This window comes from Thamnophis sirtalis, unplaced genomic scaffold (genome assembly GCF_051295495.1).
Source record: "Thamnophis sirtalis isolate CommonGarterSnake01/CBP01778 unplaced genomic scaffold, rThaSir2_p1.2 scaffold_17, whole genome shotgun sequence".
NCBI classification, from domain to species: Eukaryota; Metazoa; Chordata; class Lepidosauria; order Squamata; family Natricidae; genus Thamnophis; species Thamnophis sirtalis.
In genome coordinates this window covers 2,600,560-2,627,755 of record NW_028261397.1, presented here as the reverse complement: position 1 = coordinate 2,627,755, position 27,196 = coordinate 2,600,560, and the positions used below count along the sequence as shown (strand labels likewise).

Genomic DNA, 27,196 nt, shown 5'->3' with positions numbered 1-27,196 from the left:
CTTTCCCTTTCCTTTTTCCCTCCCTTCTTTCTCTACTTCCTTCCTTGCTCCTCTCCTTCCCCTTCCTTCTTCCCTTGCCTCTCCCCTACTTCTACTCTTCCCCTTCCCCTTCCTACCCTCTCTCCTTCTCTTTCTCTCCCTTCCTTCCTCCTCTCCTTTCCCTTCCTTCTTCCCTTGCCTCTCCCCCACTCCTCCTCTTCCCCTTCCCCTTCCTACCCTCTCTCCTTCTCTTTCTATCTCTTCCCTCCTTCCTCTCCTTTCCCTTTCCTTCTTCCCTTCCCCTTCCTACTATCTCTCCTTCTCTTTCTCTCCCTTCCACCCTCCTCTCCTTTCCCTTTCCTTTTTCCCTTCCTTCCTTCTCTACTTCCTTCTTTCCTCCTCTCCTTCCCCTTCCTTCTTCCCTTTCGTATCCCCTACTCCTACTCTTCCTCTTCCCCTTCCTACTTTCTCTCCTTCTCTTTCTCTCCCTTCCATCCTCCTCTCCTTTCCCTTTCCTTTTCCCCTCCCTTCCTTCTCTTTCTTCCTTCCTCCTCTCCTTCCCCTTCCTTCTTCCCTCACCTTTCTCCTACTCTTCCCCTTCCTATCCTCTCTCCTTCTCCCTTCCATCCTCCTCTTATCTCTTTCTTCCTTTCCTCCTCTTCCTCTCATTCTCTCCCCCTTTTTCCCTTTCTTTTTCTGTTGTTATATCTCTTTCAAATCTCAGTTTATGTTTTCTTGGGATGGCATTTCCGCAAACCCAAATATAATTTAGCATCATTTCTTAGTCCTTGACTTAAGGACCATTTGTTCAGCTACCGTTTGAAGTCACAACAGCACTGAAAAAAGCGACTTATGACCGATCCTCACTCTTATGACCATAACATCACCCTCACCGTCATTGTATCAAAATACAAGCGCTTGGCAACTGGCTCATATTTATGACAGCTAAAGTGTCTCCGGGGTGTGTGTGTGTGTCATGTGATCCCCTTTTGCGACCGTCTTATGAGCCACATCAATGGGGAAGCCAGATCCGTTTAACCACTGCATTGATTTCTTGTCATTAAGTGAGTCACACCTGATTTCGCAATCTAACGGTTGTTAGCGGCAAAAAAAAAGGGATTGATTTCGGTTGTTAGCAGCAAAAGAGGATTGCCACATCAGGTGTGACTCATTTAACAACCCCCGTGCTTAACAAACAGGAATATTCTGGTTTGAGTTGCGGTCGTAAGTTGAGGACTAAATGTATTGTTCCTAATTCTGCCTTTGGGCAGGCCTAGAGATTTTAACCCATTGCTCCCCCCCCACCCCCAATTTATTCAACCTGTTGGGTAAGGGGCCCGCTGCAAAGAAAATAAGAAAATAATTTAATTTAAGAGGGGGAAATTGAAGAAATAAGGAAGTGGGGGGGCTCAAAGAAATAATCAACAAAAGTTGAAAAAATAATTCCCAATAAAAGGAGGAGAAATTGAAGAAATTCAGTCCACCTGCTAAAAAAAAAAAAAATGGAGGAGGAAACCCCTTTCAACCGAATGGCCACAAACAATGGGGGCTTTGATGCTTTTAATCGCATTGCAAGAAGGCGCATAATTGCAAAACTCACTCCCTTCCCTTCTTCGCAAGGAACCGGTTTCTGCTTTTGCTCTTCAAGTGGGCAAGAAAAAACCTGGCCAGAAAATGAAATCTCTTGCATTTAAAAAGGGGGGGGGGGCAAGGCAAAGGGCTCCTTCGGTCAGGAGGAATAGCAATAGCAATAGGAGTTAGACTTATATACCACTTCATAGGGCTTTCAGCCCCCTCTAAGCGGTTTACAGAGTCAGCATATCGCCCCCAACAACAATCCGGGTCCTCATTTCACCCACCTCGGAAGGATGGAAGGCTGAGTCGACCCTGAGCCGGTGAGATTTGAACCGCCGAACTGCAGATCACAGTCAGCTGAAGTGGCCTGCAGTACTGCACCCTAACCACTGCGCCACCTCGGCTCTTGGAAGAAAGGAGGAGAAGAATTCGAGGGGGAAGATGGGTGGGTGGGGGGATTTCGTTTGCAAACCACGAACGAAGAAGGAAAAAAGTTTTCATCTGGACAGTCTGATTCGTCTAGTGGAAGATCTGGAGGCTGAAAGATGCTCCTAGTACCATTTCTAGAAGGAAGGGAGGAGTGGAAGTCCACCCCATCTTAAATCAGCCGGTCAGCGCGCAAATGCGCACTGGAGCTGACGGGGCAACGCTGGCGCGACCTCAGAAATGACAAGCGTGCGCTCTCCTAACCCCTGGCCCCAGGCATTTATGTGCAACAACCTCCTTGCTGCCTCCTGGGACCAAAAACGGGCTGCAGGGGGGGTGTGCTGTACCCTCCCGCGCTCCCTCCGCCCCCGGGCATGCACACGTAACAGCCCCCCCACATGCACATGTGCCTCCCGCATGCGCCCTGCCCCCCTGCACATCACAGCAGAGAGCCAAAGTCAGCTGGGCAGCAGGAGGCATGCGTGTGTGCATGAGTGGTGCAGCTGAGCTGGGGCGCAGTGTCTCATGTGCCCGCAGAGAGGGCTCTACATGCCACCTGTGGCCATCACGGCCTTATACCGTTCCAGACAAATGGCTATCCAGCATCTTCTTCAAGACTTCCAGTGTTGGGGCATTCACAACTTCTGGAGGCAACTTCTGTTCCACTGATTCATTGTTCTTAACTGTCAGGAAATTTCTCCTCAGTTCTAAGTTGCTTCTCTCCTTGATTAGTTTCCACCCATTGCTTCTTGTTCTGCCCTCAGGTGCCTTGGAGAATAGCTTGACTCCCTCTTCTTTGGAGCAGCCCCTGAGATATTGGAAGACTGCCATCATGTCTCCCCTGGTCCTTCTTTTCATTCAACTAGACCTACCCAGTTCCTGCAACCGTTCTTCCTATGTTTTAGCCTCCAGTCCCCTAATCCTATTTGATGCTCTTCTCTGCACTCTTTCTAGAGTTTATACAATACGATACAATAGCAGAGTTGGAAGGGACCTTAGAGGTCTTCTAGTCCAGCCCCCTGCCTAGTCAGGAAACCCTATACCGTTCCAGACAAATGGCTATCCAGCATCTTCTTAAAGACTTCCAGTGTTGGGGCATTCACAACTTCTGGAGGCAACTTCTGTTCCACAGATTAATTGTTCTTAACTGTCAGGAAATTCCTCCTCAGTTCTAAGTTGCTTCTCTCCTTGATTAGTTTCCACCCATTGCTTCTTGTTCTACCCTCAGGTGCCTTGGAGAATAGTTTGACTCCCTCTTCTTTGGGGCAACCCCTGAGATATTGGAAGACTGCTATCATGTCTCCCCTGGTCCTCCTTTCCATTAAACTAGACCTACCCAGTTCCTGCAACCGTTCCTCATAGGTTTTATTCTCCAGTCCCCTAATCCTCTTAGTTGCTCTTCTCTGCACTCTTTCTAGAGTCTCTGTATCTTTTCTACAATGTGGGGACCAAAACTGAATGCCGTATTCCGAGTGTGTTATAAAGTGGTATTAACCCTTCACGGGATACTTCACAGCAGCAAGAATGGTATTTGCCCAAAATTGGGAAAACAGGGAAACGCCACAAGAAGGGGAAATAATTAGGAAAATCTGGATCTGTGCTGAAATGGATAAATTGATGTGGGAATTGAAGAAGAATCAGAATATTCAAAGATCTAGGGATAAAATTTTATCGAGGGTTGGAATATAAAAGGGAAAAGCCCAAAATAGGCACAAGGCAAGATCCATAGAACGGAGACTAGAATTATGTATGAAATGATAAATGGGAGAATGTACAGGATAAACCACAAACCAACATAGCTGGAAATCGGTTACTTTTTTTCCCCTTTTTGTAAATATGGTATGGATCAAATGTTTTTAAAAAAAATTATCAAAGGTTAAGGCATTCTGGATAAAAATATGGTGGGTCATGCAAAATATTTTTAAAAGAAGGATAAAGTTTATTCCTCAGTTATTTTTACTAGGTATATGTACTGACTTTACAGCGGTAGAGACTAATTTGATTCTGCACCTGATAACGGCAGCAAGACTGTTGGTGGCGCAATACTGGAAGAAGGAAGACTTGCCTACAACTCAAGAATGGACATTGAAAGTCACAAACTTAGCCGAGATGGCTAAAATATCGGCATATCTTAAAGATCATTCAAATGAGATATATAAACGAGACTGGAAAAAATGGATTGATTATATACAAAATAAATACGGGACTAAGAAATTCCAGATAGCCTATGCTTAAGATCAGAAATGATTTAAACTGTTAAAAGTTAGTTCAGTAAGAAGAAGCTAAGGTCAATGTAGAATGTCATTAATTTCTTTATTTCTTTTTTCTCAATAGATTTTAGACTGTGTCAGTTAAAAATCCATACCGTGTACGGGTTCTGGGAAGTCGGGGGGGGGGGAAGGAGGAGGGGGGTTGGGGGGTGGAGGGAGGGAGGGGCACACCAAAAAAATTGTACTTCAATGTCTTAATGATTGACAAATGATGAAATATTTGTGTGTTTTTTTTAAAGAAATAAAATAAATATTTGACATTAAAAAAAAATGTTAAAAAATAAAATTAAAGTGGCTAGAATGCATAACTGAATATCTTAGCATGGATGGCATAAGATTCTGCCAGGACGCTTTACGGTGTGAATGTTTTAAGTTTATGTTTAATTTAAAAAGTTTTTAATTTAAAAAAACAACAACACTTCACGTGATCTTGATTCCATCCTTCTGTTGATGCAGCCTAGAAGTATGTTGGCTAATAAATATATATCAGTGATATACTGGTGTGCAATGCATGGCTGGCACAGAGCACAGCCGAGAAGTGTGTGTGGAGGGGGGGGGGGAGAGAATGAGCTGCCTGAACAAAAGCACAATTTTTTCCATCTCTCCCCCCCCCACCCAATTCTCACACAAACGTGCTCGGTATGCAGAGGAGAAAATGGGGACTTGCACAAGGCAGCCATAGTACAAGTCCGGGATGCTTTCGAGGCCGAAGACAAAGGAAGCAGTGTTTGGGGTGGGATGTGGGATGGGTGGGGAATGGGGGTGGGGAATGGGGGGAAGAGATAGCCAGGAGCAAGCATTCGCTCTGGGTGTTTTGCCAGCCACCCACGCCGGGTGTCCGGGCTGAATTGCACAGCTGGGTTGGGAAGATGTGGTGTCGCCCCCACCCCCCAATTGCGATTTCCCCCCCCCCTTCATTCCTCCTCCTTGGTTGAAACGCAGCATTTCATGCAACGCGCACAGGAGCAATTTTGCAAAAAAAAACAGCATGCTTGGGGGAGACAATCCTTGTGTGGGTTTTATTCAGGAGGAAAGGCGACAGGGCACATCTGGGTCCTGAAAAGCAGAGGCAGCCTATCAATAACTGTTTAACTGTTTATTAAATTTATAGGCCGCCCAATCCCGGAGGACTCCAGGCGGTTTACAGAAACAGAGATTAAGAGAAATTAAAAACAGATAAAAACACGACAAATTTAAAAAGACACAACATGCAACCAATCTAAGTGGGGCTGGACCTCAATCGATAGGTCAACAGCCCCAGGCCTGGAGGAATAGCCAGGTTTTGATAGCTTTTCGGAAGGCCATGAGAGTGGGTAGGGTGGGTGGATGGGTGGGTGGGTGGGTGGACAAATACAGATATGATAGACAGATGACAGATAATAATAATAATGGTATAGAATAGAGAGACAGACAGACAGAGAGGAAGGTGATAGGGGATAGATGGATGGATGGATGGATGGATGGATGGATGGGTGGACGGGCAGATTGGCCCAGTGGACGGAGGTCCTTCTTGCTTGGACATGGGGAGACCGAGAGGTTCAACCCTTGACCACTCTGGTGCCTTATCGTGTGTGTGTGTGTGTGTGTGTGCGCGCGCGCGCACGCGCAACCATGCGTGTGGAACCATCCAATGAAAAAGAGGTTTTCGTTGGCAGCTGCAGGAGAACAAGAAGGAATCCGGGAAGGAAACTGGCCAGGGAGATAACTGACATCCTCCGTCAAACACAACCTTGGATGGGGACGCTGAAAGGGATCAGGCCTCTAAACAGGGCGAAGATTCCACACACACACACACCCCTCAATATGGCAACAGGAACAGACTCACTGCCTGTAGAAAGCTAGCCTCTCAGGGAAACGCCGCCTCTCACTAACCCTTTCTAGCTTCCTTGCTGGCCGTGCCTTTTACTTTCTGACTGACTTTCAGGTAATCCTACCTGGGTTGCAAATTTGGGCTAAGCCCCACAATGTGGCTTGCTTAGTTTTTGCAGGGAGGGTGAAAATTCCCCCGATCCGGTTCTGGCTCCCTCCAGCTGTGCCGAGACTCCAACTCCCATCCTCCCCAAAGGGTTTGAGAAGTGCTAAGCACTGGTCTACCTTCTCTGGAGGGCGTTCAATCCTGCTTCCAGCTGCATCATCAATCAGTACGGATGCTGCAAAATTCGGCAGCAAAAGAAAATATCTCAACGTTTTCCGCCCGGCTTCGGAGGGAAAGGCGTCAAGCTTCCCACGGATATAATATTGGGCGTGCAAGCTAGACTGCTTCTGAATGAGGAGGTTCCACGGATCTCTCGGGATGAAGAGATTGTTGGAAGGAAATTTCCCTCCCTCTTTAGCCAGGAATGTGGATTTTTTTCCAGCCAGGTGAAACTCTTACAGAAAATACAACCGGTCACCATCAGATAACAATGACCGAATGGCCCGATTGCCCTTTTATCTCTCAGTCTCTGAATTTCGCTTGTAAAGTTTTAAACTGATAAAGACTTCAAAGGGGGAAGAGCTGAGATTAGAAGAGAGAGACGCTCCAGATTAAATCTTTAAACCCTTTGATTGGGAGGTGGGGGATAAATCCATCCCAAAATGAAATTCAGTGGTGAAGAGTCAGGTTCTACATTTAGGCAAGAAAAACCAAATGCACAGGTATAGTATAGGTGGTGCCTTCCTCAACAGTAGTAACTGGGAGAGGGATCTTGGAGTCCTAGTGGACAACCGTTTAAATAGGAGCCAGCCGTGTGCAGCAGCTGCCAAAAAAGCCAACACAGTTCTAGGCTGCATCAACAGAAGGACAGAATCAAGATCAGGTGAAGGGTTAATACCACTTTACAAGGCCTTGGTAAGGCCACACTTGGAATACAGCATCCAGTTTTGGTCACCACGATGTAGAAAAGATGAAGAGACTCTAGAAAGGGTGCAGAGAACAGCAACAAAGAGGATTAGGGGACTGGAGACTAAAACATATGAAGAACGGTTGCAGGAACCGGATAGGTCTACTTTAATGAAAAGAAGGACCAGGGGAGACATGATAGCAGTCTTCCAATATCTCAGGGGTTGCCCCAAAGAAGAGGGAGTCAAGCTATTCTCCAAGGCAACTGAGGGCAGAACAAGAAGCAATGGGTGGAAACTAATCAAGGAGAGAAGCAACTTAGAACTGAGGATGAATTTCCTGACAGTGAGGACAATTAACCAGTGGAACAGAAGTTGCCTCCAGAAGTTGTGAATGCCCCAACACTGGAAGTCTTTAAGAAGATGCTGGATAGCCATTTGTCTGAAACAGTATAGTGTTTCCTGCCTAGGCAGGGGGTTGGACTAGAAGACCTCCAAGGCCCCTTCCAACGCTGCTATTTTATTATTGTATTATTGTATTAAATGACAATAGCTAACGTACAGATATGATGTTGAAATCCCTCCTTAAAGTCATGCCGGCTGGGGAATTCTGGGAGTGGAAGCCCACCCATCTGGAAGTTGTAGAAACCCACTTACTTAGTGGATAAACCCTAAGGATTTTAAATTATGTTTAAATTTAGCCCGGGGACACCTAGCCAACTGCAGCTTCTCCAACCAAGTTTACAAGGCAACTCAACAGCCCTAAACCACCCAGGCCGATGTCCTTTCACAACCGCAGATGCTACACGCTTTCCGAGAAAACCAAAGACCCTTCGCCTCCATCGTCCTGACCCTCCTCTAATCACATTTGTGTATTTGGGGGGGTGGGATGGGGTGGGGGTGGGGGAAAATCCCAGAATAATTCCTTACTGAAAGGAAATTGCATCATCCAGACGTATTCTCAGGTTACACATCATGGAGGGGGTTTCAACCTGAATCAGCAAAAAAACGATTCGTGAACATTGCTTGGAATTGTGCAAGAACGCCTCGCACGTTGGGATTTGAGTTTTGGGACACTAAGAAAGCTGTGTGTGTGTGTGAGAGAGAGAGGGGGAGGGAGGGAGAGGGAGGGAGGGAGAGGGAGGGAGAGAAAAAGGGGAGAGAGAGAGGGAGCGAGAGAGAGGAGGGAGGGAGAGGGGGAGGGAGAGGGGGGGAGAGGAATGGAAGAAGAGGGAGGGAGAGAGAGAGATAGGGAGGGAGGGAGAAGGAGGGAGGGAAGGATGGATAGAGGGAGGGAGGGATGGAGAGGGGGAGGGAGGGAGGGAGAGAGGGGGGAGAGGGAGGGAGAGAGAGAGATAGGGAGGGAGGGAGGGTGACGGGGTAGGGAGGGAGAGAGGGATGAAGGGAGAGGGGAGAGGGAGGGAGAGGAATGGAAGGAGAGGGAGGGAGGGAGAGGGGGGAGGGAGGGAGAGAAGGAGGGAGGGATAGATAGAGGGAGGGAGAGAGGGAGGGATGGAGAGAGGGAGGGAGAGAGGGAGGGAGGGAGAGAGGGATGGAGAGAGGGAGGGAGGGAGAGAGGGAGGGAGAGAGAATGGAAAACAAGGCTGATGAGAAAAATTGGGAGGTGGGAGAAGACCCTCCCCCCAAAGTCTATGTTGTAAGCCCCCCCAAAGTGATAAACAGCAAATAAATTCCATAAATAAGTAATACAGAAAGGCTTGTAGTCCTCGACTTACAACAACTTGTTTAGCGACCATTCAAAAGTTACTGAAACAGCCCTGGAAAAAGTGATCTACGACCATTTTTCACACTTACGACTCCTCCTGCGGCATCCCCACACGGCCACGCCATCAAAATTCAGACGCTTGGCAACTGTCTCGTATTTATGACGGTCACACGACCCCCTTCCTGACGAGCAAAATCAGATTCACTTTACAAAGGTCGTAAGATGGGGCAAGACTCGCTGAACGACTGTCCCGCTTAGCAACAGGAACTTTTGGCTCAACTGTGGCTGTTGTGTACAGGTACTCCTCAACATACGACCAAAATGGAGCCCGAACTTTATGTTGCTAAGTGAGAAATTTGTTGAGTGAGTTTTGCTCCGTTTTACAACTTCCCTTGCCGGATTTGTTACTTGAATCCCTTCAGTTGTTAAGTGAGTCACACGGTCATTAAGTGACTCTTGTCCCCCAATGACTTTGCTTGCCCAAAGGTCGCAAAAGTGGATCACACGACTCCAGGACCCATCATAAATGTGAGTCAGTTGCCAAGCTTCTGAATTTTAATCATGGGTCTCTTACAGTCGTAAGTGTGAAAAATAGTCAACGAACTGTTCTAAGTTTCTTTTTTTAAAGTTTTTTATTGAACACAAATTAAAACATTGGGCACAGTATAAATTATTCTGGCAAAATCTGTGCCATACATGCTAAGATATCAAGTTATACATTGCAGCCACCCTGGGTTTTTTTTAAACATTTGATCCATTCTGTATTTAAAAATATAAAAGTATCCTATTTCCAGCTGTGTTAGTTTGCGTTTATCTCATACATTCTTGTTATTATCATTTCATACGTAATTCTAGTCTCCATTCTATGAATCTTGGCTCCTGCCTATTCTGGGTTTTTCCTTTTATATTCCAACCCTCGATAAAATTTATCCCAGATCTTAGAATATTCTGATTCATCTTTACTCTTCAATTCCCACGTCAAATTATCCGTTCCAGATTTTCCTAATTATTTCCCCTTCATGTGGAGTTCCCCAGTTTTCCCAATTTTGGGCAAAGACCATTCTTGCTACCGGGATAATATGTTTTGTTAAGAAGATTAACCCCTTGTTACAATGCAATAGCAGAGTTGGAAGGGACCTTGGAGGTCTTCTAGTCCAACCCCCATCTCAGGCAGGAAACCCTATACCGTTCCAGACAAATGGCTATCCAACATCTTCTTAAAGACTTCCAGTGTTGGGGCATTCACAACTTCTGGAGGCAACTTCTGTTCCACTATTTTGTTCTATTTTATTCTATTTTGTTATTATTATACTTTCTATCTTCTATTCCATATTTGTTCTATGCTACTATTCTATTCTTATTCTATTTAATTATTCTATTCTATTTTCTATTCGATTCTGTACAATAACAGAGTTGGAAGGGACCTTGGGGGTCTTCTAGTCCAACCCCCTGCCTAGGAGACCCTATACTGTTCCAGAAAAATGGCCATCCAACATCTTCTTAAAGACTTCCAGTGTTGGGGCATTCACTACTTCTGGAGGCAACTTCTGTTCCACTGATTCATTGTTCTCACTGTCAGGAAATTTCTCCTCGGTTCTAAGTTGCTTCTCTCCTTGATTAGTTTCCACCCATTGCTTCTTGTTCTGCCCTCAGGCGCCTTGGAGAATAGCTTGACTCCCTCTTCTTTGGGGCAACCCCTGAGATATTGGAAGGCTGCTATCATGTCTCCCCTAGTCCTTCTAGTCCAAGGTGGCGCAGTGGTTAAATGCAGCACTGCAGGCTACTGCTAGATCAGCAGGTCATGTCTCCCCTAGTCCTTCTTTTCATCAAACTAGACATCCCCAGTTCCTGCAATCATTCATCGTATATTTTAGTCTCCAGTCCCCTCATCCTCTTTCTTGCTCTTCTCTGCACTCTTTCTAGAGTCTCTGCATCTTTTCTACATTGTGGCGACCAAAACTGAATGCAGAACAAAACAAGAGTGTGATTTGTTTTTTGCAACTTTGCAAAAGAAAAAAGAAAAAAAGATGTAAGCCATAACCAGAGCAGCCTTGGGAAAAGTCACCCTTGGAATATTTGCAAGTTGCAAAAAAAAAAATCACACTCTTGTTTTGTTCGGTCCTGCAAAAGTTTCCTTCCAAGAAACAAGTCCTATCTATCTCCCATGACGCCCTCCGGGGATGGAGGAGGTCACACAACTTTCTAAAATTTCACAATCGCTCTCCTTTTGGTTTCCGTTCCAGTGATGTCTGGTACTGGTAAGGTAGTCCCCAACTTACGACAGTTCGTACCATGTGTGGCAATAATGATGTCAAAAAGGAAAAGTATATTGGCTGAAAATCCAAAAGCAGCTAATGGAGATAACCGAAGAGGAAATAGAATTCACACTGGAACTATTTCTCTTGGGAATTATAAATAAGAAATACAACAAGTGTGGCCTTGGGAAGGCCACACTTGGAATATCTGCATTCAGTTTTGGTCGCCACAATGTAGAAAAGATGTGGAGACTCTGGAAAGAGTGCAGAGAAGAGCAAGAAAGAAGATTAGGGGACTGGAGGATAAAACATATGAAGAACAGTTGCAGGAACTGGGTAGGTCTAGTTGAATGAAAAGAAGGACCAGGGGAGACATGATAGCATCTTCCAATATCTCAGGGGTTTCCCCAAAGAAGAGGGAGTCAAGCTATTCTCCAAAGCACCTGAGGGTAGAACAAGAAGCAATGGGTGGAAACTAATCAAGGAGAGAAGCAACTTAGAACTAAGGAGAAACTTCCAGGCAGTGAGAACAATTAATCAGTGGAACAACTTGCCACCAGAAGTTATAGGTGCTTCATCACTGGAAAACGGCCTGAAAATGGCCCATAAAACTTTATAATGCCTTAGGAAGGCCACACTTGGAATACGGCATTCGGTTTTGGTCGCCACGATGTAGAAAAGATGTGGAAACTCTAGAAAGAGTGCAGAAAAGAGCAAGAAAGAGGATTAGGGGACTGGAGGCTAAAACATGTGAAGAACGGTTGCAGGAACTGGGGATGTCTAGTTGAATGAAAAGAAGGACCAGGGGAGACATGATAGCAGTCTTCCGATATCTCAGGGGTTTCCCCAAAGAAGAGGGAGTCAAACTATTCTCCAAGGCACCTGAGGGCAGGACAAGAAGCAATGGGTGGAAACTAATCAAGGAGAGAAGCAACTTAGAACTGAGGAGAAATTTCCTGATAGGGAGAACAATTAATCAGTGGAACAGAAGTTGCCTCCAGAAGTTGTGAATGCCCCAACACTGGAAGTCTTTAAGAAGATGTTGGATGGCCATTTGTCTGAAGTGGTGTACGGTTTCCTGCCTGAGCAGGGAGTTGGACTAGAAGACCTCCAAGGTCCCTTCCAGCTCTATTCTGATTCAATGGATGGAAAGTAATCAAGGAGAGAAGCAACTTGGAATTAAGGAGAAACTTTCTAACAGTGACGATAATTAACCAGCGGAACTGCTTGCCTCCAGAAGTTGTGAATGCTCCAACACTGAAGGTTTTTAAGAAGATGTTGGATAACCATTTGTGTGAAATGGTGTAGGGTTTCCTGCTTAAGCAGGGGGTTGGACTAGAAGACCTCCAAGGTCCCTTCCAGCTCGGTTATTCGTTATTTGAGCTCCGCAGGGTCTTCAGCGGGTGAGAAATATGAACCTTGAAGTATTTGCATGCAGAGAGACGGGCTGGCCTAACCATGACTTATTATTATATAAGCTCCAATATCACAGACTGAGATCTTTAGATACAGCTAGACCTCATCTTATAAACAGTTCATTTAGTGACCGTCCGGAGTTTCAACGGCATTGAAAAAACACACTTATGACCAGTTTTTCACCCTTCTGACCGTCGCCGTATCCCCGTGGCCACGTAATCAAAATTCAGGCGCTTGGCAATGGACTCGTATTTATGAGTCGGCGTCACGCGATTCCCTCTTGCGACCTTCTGGCAAGCGAAGTCCGTGGAGGAGGCCAGATTCACTGAACTGCCCTCAGCTAACAACGGCAGCGATTCGCTTAACGGCTGCGGCAAGAAAGGTCGTGAAACGGGGCAAAAACTCGACGCTTTGCAAGAGAAACTTGGCTCGTGAAGTCGCGGCCGGTCGGAATTTCAATTAGATTTAAAAAGAAATAAAAATAAGAAGGAATCTTTTGAGAGTCCCGGCAAAGGGGGGCATTCCTTGCTAACTGCTAGGGAGCCCCACCCCCCAGGCCAGCCCTGCAGAGACCCTCCCTCAGGGTTGCCCTGCTTGAATGAGGAAGGGGTTTCTGCAATAAGTGCCCGGGATGGGCTTTGCAGGGTGCTGGGGAAGCCGAGGGCGAGAGAAGGGAAATTCCTTCCCGCTTTCGGCCTGGATCTCCTGGCCAGGAGATTAATCATTACTCCCGGATTCTTCCAAGCGGGGCAGCAGCCGTAACTGCGTTACAGAGGCCGAGACACACAAACACACACACACAAGTGCACACCCACAAAGACTAGGGAACTGTGAAGGCAGGGAGTCCAAATAGCCACACAGTTCCTGGTTGAATTTGCTCAGTGCATAATGACCCTCTAACCACTAGGCAGAAACTTCCCTGCCTCCCTTCTCGTCTTTTTTCCCTGTCCCCCTTTTTTTTCCTTTCTTCCTTTTCCTTCCTTCTTTCCTTCTCATTTTCACTTTCTAACCTTCCTTCCTCCCTTTCTTTCTTCCTTTTCATTTTCACTTTCTCATCTTCCTTCCATCCTTCTTTCCTTCTCCTGATTTTCACTCTCATCTTCCTCGCTCCCTCTCTTTTCTTTTTCCTTGTCCCATTTTTTCCTTTTCCTCTCTTCCTTCTCATTTTCACCTTCTCATCTTCCTTCCTCCCTCCCTCCCTCCTTTCCTTCCTACTCATTTTCACTTTCTAATCTTCCTTCCTCCCTTTCTTTCTTCCTTTTCCTTTTCACTTTCTCATCTTCCTTCCTTCTCATCTTCCTTCCATCCTTCTTTCCTTCTCCTGATTTTCACTCTCATCTTCCTCGCTCCCTCCCTTTTCTTTTTCCCTTACCCCATTTTTTCCTTTTCCTTCCTTCCTTCTCATTTTCACTTTCTAACCTTCCTTCCTCCCTCCCTCTTTCTCTTCCTTTTCATTTTCACTTTCTCATCTTCCTTCGATCCTTCTCCTCATTTTTACTCTCATCTTCCTCGCTCCCTCCCTTTTCATCTTTTTTCCTTATCCCATTTTTTCCTTTTCCTTCCTTCTCATTTTGACTTTCTCATCTTCCTCCCTCCCTGCCTCTCTTTCCTTCCCACTCATTTTCACTTTCTAACCTTCCTCTCTCCCTCCCTCTTTCTCTTCCTTTTCATTTTCACTTTCTCATCTTCCTTCCATCCTTCTTTCCTTCCCCTGATTTTCACTCTCATCTTCCTCCATCCCTCCCTTTTCTTTTTCCTTGTCCCATTTTTTCCTTTCTTCCCTTCCTTCTTTCCCCTCATTTTCACTTTCTCTCCTACCTTTCCTTCTATCGATCCATCCATCTTTCTCCCTTTCCCATTTTCCCCTTCCTTTCCTGGATAATCTGGATTCAGATTCATCCCATGGTTTAGTCCTCCTCATACACCAATTTGTTCAACTTTACAATGGCACTGAAAACTGTGACTTATGGCCATTTTTTTCACTCTTACGACCGTGGCAGCTCCCCCATGCTCACATAACCAAAATTCGGACGCTTGGCAACTGACTCCTATTTATGATGGTCGCAGTCTGTCGGAGGGTTACGCAATCCCCTTTGGCGATCTTGACTAGCAAAGTCAATGGGGGAAGCTGGATTCACTTAACGACCACGTTCCTAACTTAACAAACGCAGCCATTCACTTAACAACCATAGCAAGGAAAGTCATAAGCCGAGGTGGCGCAGTGGGTAGAGTGCAGTACTGCAGGCCACTTCAGCTGACTGTTATCTGTAGTTCAGCAGTTCAAATCTCACCGGCTCAAGGTCGACTCAGCCTTCCATCCTTCCGAGGTGGGTAAAATGAGGACCCGGATTGTTGTTGGGGGCGATATGCTGACTCTGTAAACCGCTTAGAGAGGGCTGAAAGCCCTATGAAGCGGTATATAAGTCTAACTGCTATTGCTATAAGCTGGGGGCCAAACTCACTCAACCAATGCCTCTCTTAGCACTATTTTGTGTCCATTGTGGTCGTTAAGTCGAGGACCCCCTGCAGTGGTGTGTGAGATACAAAAAAGGGGTAGAAATTCTTCTCCTTTTGGGGGAAAAAAGGGGGAAGCCAGCTCTGCAAAACGAAAACCGGCCTGAAGCTGGTTCGTAAACCGGAGTTTTTAATAAGGAAGTGAGCTTGCAAGTTCTCCCTGGATGGCCTGGGGCGGAGTGAGTCACACTAAGGATAGAAGGTATTTCCTGCACGCAAAAATTTACTTTACGATTAAGTAAACTGGGAAATTTGCCCTGAGGTCTCTACCCGGGCGTACCTGAAAAGTAATTCTTCTCGGCGCATTCCACCATAAATGAGATACAGGCAGTCCTCGCCTTACGACCACAATGCACCCAAAATTTCTTGTTACTAAGTGGAATATTTGTCAAGTGAATTTTGGCCCACTTTTCTTTAAGCCAGTGTTTCTCAACCTTGGCAACTTGAAGATGTCCGGACTTCAACTCTCAGAATTCCCCAGCCAGCGAATGCTGGCTGGGGAATTCTGGGAGTTGAAGTCCGGACATCTTCCAAGTTGCCAAGGTTGAGAAACACTGTCCTAACCACTGCTGGGGAATTCTGGGAGTTGAAGTCCGGACATCTTCCAAGTTGCCAAGGTTGAGAAACACTGTCCTAACCACTGCTGGGGAATTCTGGGAGTTGAAGTCCGGACATCTTCCAAGTTGCCAAGGTTGAGAAACACTGCTTTAAGCGAACAGTCGCAGTTTTTTAACTTAGTCACATGGTCGTTAAGTGAATCCGGAGACTCCCGTTGACTTTGCTGGCCAGAAGATCACCAAAGAGTGGGGGAGGCGTTCACGTAACCCCCAGGACAATGCGACCGTCGTAAATATGAGCCAGCTGCCAAGCGTGTGAAATTTCGATCACATGACCACGGGGAATGCTGCGAAGGTCGTAAGTGTGAAAAAAACGCTTTTTCCAGTGCCGTTGAAGCTTGGAACGGTCACTAAACGAATCGTTGTTAACCGTTTTATACAAAAGAGAATTGACTCGGAATAAATTAAGTTCGGGGTTAACCGTCACCAACCTGGTTCTTCTGCCTCAAATCTGAATAGGAGCTGCAGGCCCAGCCGGATTGGAGGTGGTTAAAATTACAAAATATATCCGCATCAAATATTGTGCCAGGTGCCAGGCCTTCGGAAAAGGGTTTTTCCAGGGCGGGGGTACAGAAACCAGAGACGGTTAAAAGTAATTAGCTTTTAATTAATAAGTCATCCTGTGAGATCGGAAAGGTTAGATTGCCTTCCCTGGGGTTTATATTCTCTCTCCAGATTTTGGTGCATCGTTTGATGCATTGTTCCAGACCGTAGTGCAATATTTTCTCAATCTTGGCAACTTTTAAGATGGGTGAATTTCAACTCCCAGAATTCCCCAGCCAGCAGTGGGAGCTGGAAGTCTACCCAAATTAAAGCATGATGGATAGGGAATTCTGGGAGTTGAATTCCATGTATTTTAAAGCAATCTGGCTGGGGGATTCTGGGAGTGGAAGTCCTCCCCTCTTAAAGCAGGCTGGCTGGGGGATTCTGGGAGTGGAAGTCCTCCCCTCTTAAAACATGCTGGCTGGGGGATTCTGGGAGTGGAAGCCCATCCCTCTTAAAGCAGGCTGGCTGGGGAATTCTGGGAGTGGAAGTCCTCCCCTCTTAAAGCAGGCTGGCTGGGGGATTCTGGGAGTGGAAGTCCTCCCCTCTTAAAACATGCTGGCTGGGGGATTCTGGGAGTGGAAGCCCATCCCTCTTAAAGCAGGCTGGCTGGGGAATTCTGGGAGTGGAAGTCCTCCCCTCTTAAAGCAGGCTGGCTGGGGGATTCTGGGAGTGGAAGTCCTCCCCTCTTAAAACATGCTGGCTGGGGGATTCTGGGAGTGGAAGCCCATCCCTCTTAAAGCAGGCTGGCTGGGGAATTCTGGGAGTGGAAGTCCTCCCCACTTAAAGCATTCTGGCTGGGGGATTCTGGGAGTGGAAGCCCATCCCTCTTAAAGCAGGCTGGCTGGGGAATTCTGGGAGTGGAAGTCCTCCCCACTTAAAGCATTCTGGCTGGGGAATTCTGGGAGTGGAAGTCCTCCCCTCTTAAAACATGCTGGCTGGGGGATTCTGGGAGTGGAAGCCCATCCCTCTTAAAGCAGGCTGGCTGGGGGATTCTGGGAGTGGAAGTCCTCCCCTCTTAAAACATGCTGGCTGGGGGATTCTGGGAGTGGAAGCCCATCCCTCTTAAAGCAGGCTGGCTGGGGGATTCTGGGAGTGGAAGTCCTCCCCTCTTAAAGGATGCTGGCTGGGGGATTCTGGGAGTGGAAACCCATCCCTCTTAAAGCAGGCTGGCTGGGGGATTCTGGGAGTGGAAGTCCTCCCCTCTTAAAGCAGGCTGGCTGGGGGATTCTGGGAGTGGAAGTCCTCCCCTCTTAAAGCAGGCTGGCTGGGGGATTCTGGGAGTGGAAGTCCTCCCCTCTTAAAGGATGCTGGCTGGGGGATTCTGGGAGTGGAAACCCATCCCTCTTAAAGCAGGCTGGCTGGGGGATTCTGGGAGTGGAAGTCCTCCCCTCTTAAAGCAGGCTGGCTGGGGGATTCTGGGAGTGGAAGCCCATCCCTCTTAAAGCATGCTGGCTGGGGGATTCTGGGACTGGAAGTCCATCCCTCTTAAAGCAGGCTGGCTGGGGGATTCTGGGAGTGGAAGTCCTCCCCTCTTAAAGGATGCTGGCTGGGGGATTCTGGGAGTGGAAGTCCTCCCCTCTTAAAGCATGCTGGCTGGGGGATTCTGGGAGTGGAAGTCCTCCCCTCTTAAAGCAGGCTGGCTGGGGGATTCTGGGAGTGGAAGTCCTCCCCTCTTAAAGCAGGCTGGCTGGGGGATTCTGGGAGTGGAAGTCCTCCCCTCTTAAAGCATGCTGGCTGGGGGATTCTGAGAGTGGAAGCCCACCCATCTTAAAGCAGGCTGGCTGGGGGATTCTGGGAGTGGAAGTCCTCCCCTCTTAAAGCATGCTGGCTGGGGGATTCTGGGAGTGGAAGTCCTCCCCTCTTAAAGCAGGCTGGCTGGGGGATTCTGGGAGTGGAAGTCCTCCCCTCTTAAAGCAGGCTGGCTGGGGGATTCTGGGAGTGGAAGTCCTCCCCTCTTAAAGCAGGCTGGCTGGGGGATTCTGGGAGTGGAAGTCCTCCCCTCTTAAAGCATGCTGGCTGGGGGATTCTGAGAGTGGAAGCCCACCCATCTTAAAACATGCTGGCTGGGGGATTCTGGGAGTGGAAGTCCTCCCCTCTTAAAGCAGGCTGGCTGGGGGATTCTGGGAGTGGGAGTCCATCCCTCTTAAAGCATGCTGGCTGGGGGATTCTGGGAGTGGAAGTCCATCCCTCTTAAAGCCTGCTGGCTGGGGGATTCTGGGAGTGGGAGTCCATCCCTCTTAAAGCATGCTGGCTGGGGGATTCTGGGAGTGGAAGTCCATCCCTCTTAAAGCAGGCTGGCTGGGGGATTCTGGGAGTGGGAGTCTACCCCTCTTAAAGCATGCTGGCTGGGGGATTCTGGGAGTGGAAGTCCATCCCTCTTAAAGCAGGCTGGCTGGGGGATTCTGGGAGTGGAAGCCCATCCCTCTTAAAGCATTCTGGCTGGGGGTTTCTGGGAGTGGAAGTCCACCCCTCTTAAAGCAGGCTGGCTGGGGGATTCTGGGAGTGGAAGCCCATCCCTCTTAAAGCATTCTGGCTGGGGGATTCTGGGAGTGGAAGTCCATCCCTCTTAAAGCAGGCTGGCTGGGGGATTCTGGGAGTGGGAGTCTACCCCTCTTAAAGCATGCTGGCTGGGGGATTCTGGGAGTGGAAGTCCATCCCTCTTAAAGCAGGCTGGCTGGGGGATTCTGGGAGTGGAAGCCCATCCCTCTTAAAGCATTCTGGCTGGGGGATTCTGGGAGTGGAAGTCCATCCCTCTTAAAGCAGGCTGGCTGGGGGATTCTGGGAGTGGAAGCCCATCCCTCTTAAAGCAGGCTGGCTGGGGGATTCTGGGAGTGGAAGTCCACCCCTCTTAAAGCATCCTGGCTGGGGGATTCTGGGAGTGGGAGTCTACCCCTCTTAAAGCATGCTGGCTGGGGGATTCTGGGAGTGGAAGTCCATCCCTCTTAAAGCAGGCTGGCTGGGGGATTCTGGGAGTGGAAGTCCACCCCTCTTAAAGCATCCTGGCTGGGGGATTCTGGGAGTGGAAGTCCTCCCCTCTTAAAGCATTCTGGATGGGGGATTCTGGGAGTGGAAGCCCACCCCTCTTAAAGCATTCTGGCTGGGGGATTCTGGGAGTGGAAGTCCATCCCTCTTAAAGCATGCTGGCTGGGGGATTCTGGGAGTGGAAGTCCTCCCCTCTTAAAGCAGGCTGGCTGGGGGATTCTGGGAGTGGAAGTCCTCCCCTCTTAAAACATGCTGGCTGGGGGATTCTGGGAGTGGAAGCCCATCCCTCTTAAAGCAGGCTGGCTGGGGGATTCTGGGAGTGGAAGTCCTCCCCTCTTAAAACATGCTGGCTGGGGGATTCTGGGAGTGGAAGCCCACCCCTCTTAAAATTGCCAAGCCTAAAAAAAAGGCAGTTTCTGGTGCATTATCCACCCCAAATCCCTGATTTCTGCCAGGCTGCCTCACTCTCTCTAATCTCAATAGCAAATGTTATGTCTGTAACGTGGAGGACAAACGCTCAGCTCAGCGGATGGAGGTCATGGCAGCAACGGACCAAAAGCCACAGAGTTGTGGCATGTGTGTGTGTGTGTTTGTGTGTGTGAATTTTCTCTTCAGAAGGTCACCCAGATAACAGAGCAACAACGGATGACGAGGAACATTCTCTGCCCTGATAAAAAAACTGGCAGGCAGAAACTTTCCTTGAAGTCTGAATATCTACGATTAATATTTATGTTAAAAAAACGGGATTCGAGGGGAGGATGGGGAAGAGGGAACTTTAATTTCCCACAGAATTAAAAAAAAAAAAAAAAAAGCCAAAACAAGCTTAGATTGAATCTTTCAAAAAAGGAGGCCTCCGAAATCTTGACTTGCAAAGGTAGACTGCTCCTGGACATGGCTGATCTTCTCTCTTGGTTCTTATATCAGCCAATTATTTTGCTCTGAGGGGCTACATCCTTGCGAACCAAGGAAAACAACCATTGAAACCACAGTCTTGTTTGCGGGAGCTTAATTCTGATGCCAGGTTTTTAAATGTCGATTTACGTTGGCAGTTTAGGCCCAAAGTTTCTGTTGCAAAGTGAGATTTGCATGAGATTGCTTGCCACGGTTGTTAAGTGAATCACAGCCGTTGTTCACTTAGTGACACGGTTGTTAAGGGAATTCGGCTTCTTCCCCGTTGACTTTGCTGGTCAGAACGTCGCAAAAACGGGACCAACGGGACCTCGGGGCGCTGCGACCGTCGTAAATACGAGTCAGTTGCCGAGAAGGTCCGAAATTTTGACCACGGGGGCCATGGGGATGCTGCAACGGTCGTAACTGTGAGCCACTGTCCTAATTCGCTATTTTTCAGCGCTGTTGTTACTTCAAACGGTCACTAAGTGAACCGTCGCAAGCCGAGGACCGCCTGTAATCCATTGGGGATGGTGCGACAGTCGTAAAAGTGAAAGCACAGTCCACTCACGGTCACCCCATGTGCTAAGATGAACGGCCAATAAATTTTGTTTAAAATCAAATAAATTTAAAAAAAATAACAACCGCTACCCCCCAAAAAATTGGAAAAATCAGGTGTGGTCAATTTGGTGAGCCACTGAACGGCCGGCACAACTTCACGACTGGAATTCTGGGCTCCGTCACGGTCGTAAGTCGAGGACTAACCGTGCAAATGTTTTAAGATTAAATAGAACGAGTAATAAAATAAAAGAGTTGGCACCCGGCTGGCATTCTCTGGCCGCTTTCCAAGGGCAGGTGAGGCCAGGACGAAGAGATGGGTGGAGCCAAGGCCTAAGGTCAATTCTCCACAAAGTCAATTCCGACTTTTATTTTAATTGCATTCCGATTTTAAAAGCAAAAGGCGCCGAGAATTAAGAATCCCCTTTTGTCTTGTTTCCTGGGAAGCTCAGCGCCGGGTGACAATTTCACCCGCGCATCGCTTGGAGCGTGAAACTGTTCCCCTGTTCGGCTCTCGCGCGTAACCTTGAACCCGGCACCGTCTGGGTGCACAGCTCACATCCACACCCGCTAAACACACACACACACACACTCCAAGGGAGAGCTGATTTCACGGAAAGGACTTTTCTTCCGAACTCACAATTTTCTTTTGCTACATCCACCGTCTCCAAACTTACGTCCAAGTGCAGGGGATGGCGGGGGGGGGGGGGGGATGGACCCTACTTTTAGATTTAGATGGTTTCGATTGTTTTAGAATAAGAGTTTGGGGAAATGTGGTGAATTAGCAGCCAAAATCCGTAATAATTCTCAATCTTAGCAATTTGAAGATGGGCGGACTTCAGTTCCCAGAATTCACCAGTCAGCAGATGCATCCATGTTAAAGCAGGCTGGCTGTGGAATTCTGGGAGTGGAAGTTCACCCCTCTTAAAGCAGGCTGGCTGAGGAATTCTGGGAGTGGAAGTTCACCCCTCTTAAAGCAGGCTGGCTGAGGAATTCTGGGAGTGGAAGTTCACCCCTCTTAAAGAAGGCTAGGTAGGGGATTCTGGGAGTTGTAGTCCTCCTCTCTTAAAGCATCCTGGTTGGGGAATTCTGGGAGCTGTAGTCCACCCCTCTTAAAGCCTGCTGGCTGGGGAATTCTGGGAATTGAGGTCCACCCCTCTTAAAATTGCTAATATTGGGGAACACTGCCCTAATATGCAAGAGTGAGTAGCAAAAACCCAGCTCTACAGGGAGTCCTCGACTTACAACCACTATTGACCCCCAACATTTCTGCTGCTAAGCGAAACATTTGTTAAGCAAATTCTGCTCCACTTTACGACCTTTGCTGCTGCCATTTTTAAGTGAATCACCGTAAGCTGTGAAGTTAGTAACCAGGTTGTTAAGTGAATCTGGCTTCCCCATCCACTTTGCTGGTCAGAAGGTCGCAAAATGGGATCGGTCACGTGATCCCGGGACCGTCATAAGCGCGAGTCAGTTGCTGAGTGTCTTAACTTTGAACATGGGGATGCTGCAGCGGTTATAAGTGTGAAACATGGTCATAAGTCACCCGGCAACTTTGAACCGTCGCTAAATGAGCTGTAGTAATTCTAGGACTGCTTGTAAGCTGCCCAAAACTCCCAATTTAATGCCGGTTGTAAGTGTGAACCGCCCAACTGCCCAAAAGGATGTAGCTGAAAGGCTACACACACACACACCCCGGGGCCATTTCGCAGACAAGCCCACTGAGGCTGAGCCACGGACGGCTGGCAGGAAGGAGGGAAGGAAGACGGAAGACCTTTCGGAATAACTTGAGTGCAGTGACAGAAAACCTCTAAAGATAATTCTCGACTTCACAACAGTTGGTTGAGTTACAAAGGTTACAACAGCCCTGGTCGTAAGTGTGAAAAACGGTGATAGGTTTTTCTGTGCTGGTATATTTCAAAGGGTCACTAAGTGAACCGTTGTAAGTCGGGGATTTCCCTTTATGTGTGGGTTCAAAGGAAGCCTGCCCAGAGCAGAGAGAATAAGCTCAAATACGACTGATTTTATTTTTATTTTTTAATGTAGTGACAGATTTCATTTTCCTGGGCCGGACACGACTTAGCAACTAACAAGAAGAATAGAATAGAATAGAATAGAGAAGAATAGAATAGAATAGAAATAAGAATAGAATAGAAATAAGAATAGAAATAAGAATGGAATAGATATAAGAACAGAATAGAAATTGGAATAGAAATAAGAATGGAATAGATATAAGAATAGAATAGAAATAAGAATAGAATAGAAATAAGAATAGAAATAAGAATGGAATAGAAATAAGAATGGAATAGAAATAAGAATGGAATAGAAATAAGAATCGAATAGAAATAAGAATGGAATAGAAATAAGAATGGAATAGAAATAAGAATCGAATAGAAATAAGAATGGAATAGAAATAAGAATGGAATAGAAATAAGAATAGAATAGAAATAAGAATAGAATAGAAATAAGAATAGAATAGAAATAAGAATAGAATAGAAATAAGAATAGAATAGAAATAAGAATAGAATAGAAATAAGAATAGAATAGAAATAAGAATAGAATAGAAATAAGAATAGAATAGAAATAAGAATAGAATAGAAATAAGAATAGAATAGAAATAAGAATAGAATAGAAATAAGAATAGAATAGAAATAAGAATAGAATAGAAATAAGAATAGAATAGAAATAAGAATGGAATAGAAATAAGAATAGAATAGAAATAAGAATGGAATAGAAATAAGAATAGAATAGAAATAAGAATAGAATATAGGTAGTGACAGATTTCATTTTCCTGGACTCCAAGATCACCGCAGATGGGGATTGCAGCCAAGGAATGAAAAGAGGCTTGCTCCTGGGGAGGAAAAATCTAGGCAGCATCCTAAAAAGCAGAGACCTCACCCTGCCAACACAAGTGTGAATGGTCAATGCTGTGGTTTTCCCAGTTGTAATGGATGGCTGTGGAAGATGGACCATAAGGAAGGCTGAGCGCCAAAGGATGGAGGCCTTTGAACTCGGGTGCTGGAGAAGAAGACTCCTGCATTGAGTCCCTTGGACTGCAAGGCCATCCAACCGGTCAGTCCTGGAGGAGATCCACCCTGGCTGCTCTTTAGAAGATCCTAAATCCTGAAGAGGAAACTCAAAGACTTTGGCCACCTCAGGAGAAGGAAGAAGGACTCCCTGGAGAAGAGCCTCATGCTGGGAACCATGGAGGGCAAAAGAAGAAGAAGGGGACGGCAGAGAAGGAGGTGGATGGATGGAGTCACCGAAGCAGCCGGCATGAGCTTAAATGGACTCCAGAGGATGGGAGAGGACAGGAAGGCCTGGAGGGACGTGGTCCATGAGGTCGCGATGGGCCGGAAACAACTTCGCAACTAACAACAACAACATTGTCACTTTCAATATGCACTAATTGGCATACATTAAAATGAAATTTCGTGGCATCAAGCTCTCAAGAGAAAAAAAATATCTCACATCTCAAGAGAGTGACCGCAGGGTGTCCTTCGGCCACCTGACCCGTCCGGCACACAAGAACCTCAAGGGCGACGGACATCAGGAGTGGGAGATAGTTGCGGGTAGTTCCGATGGCTACAAATGGCCGGGTTTGCAAATTTGCAACCTTGGGAATGGCAGTTCCCAGGCCTCCTCCTTCGCTACCTCGGAGATTATAGAGGCAGGAGCCAAAAGAATGGCTGGAAGAGAGGAACAAAGCCGCAACATTTTGTGGGTCGCTTTCTGTCCAGCTCCTCCACACCTTCGGAGAGCAAGGAGCGATTCCCCACGATTCCCAAGGATCGGCTCTGAGGAGGGGACTCTGAGGAGGGGGGGACGAGACATTGTCGTGCAGGAAACAAAGCCAAAAACAGGGAATCCAGCCAGCCTTGAATTTCTCCCTCTGCCTCAGATTTCTGGAACCCAGGCTCACAATAACAGAATAAACAAGAGATTTTTCTTGGGGGGGATCTTAGAGGTCATCTAGCCCAACCCGCTGCTCAAGCAGGAGATTGTCCAGTCTCTTCTTGAAAACCTCCAGCGCTCGCACCTTCTGGGGAGTTATAAGCTGCATTTCCACAAGGACAGCAGCTGTGGGAGGGAAGTTCCTGGCTGAGGGTAGATTTGAACCCGGCTCCTTCCCGTAATATTTCATTCGACCTTTTCCGCCCATCGTCTTCCTAGTGCCTTCCGGTTGTCTCCCGGCTCCCATCCAACAATAAAAATAGAGCAGGCTCTCCAAATTTGGATAAATCACGTCCTTGACTTACAACCATTCACTTAATGACCGTTTCCAAGTCACAATGGGACATGAAAAAAGTGACTTAGGACCATTTTTCACACTTATGACCATCGCAGCATCCCCGCGATCAAAATTAGGATGCTTGGCCATTGACTCGTATTTACGACGGTTGCAGAGTCCCCGGGGTCACGCGATCCCCTTTTGCGACCTTCTGGCCAGCAAGTTCAATGGGGGGAAACCTGATTCGCTTAAACGACCGTGTCAACTCATTTAACAACTGCCGTGATTCCCTTAAAAAACGCGTTAAAGAAAGTCGTAAAGTGGGGCAAAGCTCACTCTTAACCAATGCTTCACTTTTTAACAACAGAAATGCTGAGCTGAACTGAGGTCGTAAATCGAGGACTACCTGAAAATAAACCAATCATAAATAAGGTGAGGAAGAAAATACTAATGAGAAATAAATGCGTACGGTAAATAAGAAATAAGTCTGAAAATAAATAAATAATAAATAAAGGGAATAAGAAATAATACTAATAAGAAATAAACCTGTAAATAAATAAATAGTAAAATGAATAAGAAATAAGAAATACATCTGTAAATAAATAAATAAATAAATAAATAAATAAATAAATAAATATGTATGATGAAGATATTATGTATTGTTGTAACTTTATGGACCTACAGTTATATTATTAATAGTATTGTGATGAATATTACAACAAATATGTGGATCTTGATTGTTTAAAACCTTGATACCACACTATTCAGTGGAAATGGAAAGTAATATTCAATTAAACAAATAGAACATGGGCGAAAAAACCCTACATTTAAAATTATGCTGACAAAATTGCATTAAGAGAAATGCTTTTTTTCCCTTTTCGATGTTCTCTATCCACTGATTGTGTAAGAGCAAATGTAACATTAAAGCGGTTTGTAAATTTGGTAAAAGTTTGGTAAAAGTTTGGTAAAATGTTATGATACAGGATATAGTTAAATAAAGGAGGGATAACGATGACAACTTATATACATATACATGAGTATAATATAAGGAAACTAGATGAAAACTGCCAAGAGCGATTTGGAAAGGAGGATTAGAAAAGTCTTGTTTTTAAATATTATGGATGTTTAGCTAGAACAGGCCATAAGGATTCAGTGTTATTGGAGGATTTTAGAAATATTAAATGAAACGCCAGTATGTGGTTATGTATTAAATCTTGGTATAGTTTATGATGAAGGACGTTTAAATAATTATAGTCAAATGAAAATGGAGGTATAAGAGTAACATGTATAAATATCTGAGTTAAAATACTTGAGTTAATATGAATTATGCTTGACGACTGTGGAAGAGATGCACGAAAACCTTTTGTAACCAACTGCTACACTTTCTACAGTATGTATGGATGGGAATTTTTTTAATGCTGTTTCTTATGTTTTTAAAAAAAAGCGGTTTGGAAATTAAAAAGAAATACACCTGTAAACAAATATATAATAAAAGGGAATAAGGAATAACAGTCAAGAAATAAATCTGTAGATAAGAAATGCGTCTGTAAATAAATAATAAAGGGAATAAGAAATAATAGTAAGAAATACACCTGTAAATAAGAAATAAATCTGCAAATAAATAAATAATAAAGGGAATAAGTAATAATAATGATAAGAAATAAATCTGTGAATAAGAAATAAATCTGTAAATAAGAAATAAATCTGTAAATAAGAAATAAATCTGTAAATAAGAAATAAATCTGTAAATAAGAAATAAATCTGTAAATAAGAAATAAATCTGTAAATAAGAAATAAATCTGTAAATAAGAAATAAATCTCAAATTAATAAATCTCTCACACGTCCTTAAGGTGACACCTGCTTTTCCCAGGTGTCTTGCCAGCTATTTACCTGGGGCTTGGGAGAAAAAGACCCCACCTGGGTAATCAATTGAAGGTGGGGGGGTTAAAGGAAAGAGATAAGCTTTTATCTGCACGCAGCTTGGCTTGCTTACCCGAGCGGCCGCAACTCTACGGCAAGGCTGAGCAAAAGGCTACGGGCATGCCGTTAAGAGGGAGGAATCGCCAAACTTTTTGGGTGGTCTGACTTAGCCCATTCTTTCCCGGCGTGGGCACAATCAAACTTCACTTACCTCACTGGGACTTTTAATCTAATTTTAATTCCTCCTGCCCGGGATCTGGAAAGTGTTTGGATATTTGAGAGGTTAAATCAAGTTGAGCTCATTTTTTTGGGACAAGTCCCTGCAGGGTTCTTTTAGCCAGAAGGTGGGGAAAAGGAGGGGAGAGGGGGCGAATCTACATTTCCCGTTTTTCTGGGTGTTCAGCTTTCTGATCTAATGTACGACCCTGGATCTCTTGGTGGTCTCTTATCCAAGTGTTAACATACACAAAAA

At 45.9% G+C, this 27,196-nt stretch overlaps 1 protein-coding gene across 1 annotated transcript in view; it reads right to left on the bottom strand.

Moving 5' to 3' along the window:
- Positions 1-27,196, bottom strand: part of LOC106539577 (cytospin-B) — a 145,495-nt gene that overhangs the window by 78,949 nt on the left and 39,350 nt on the right.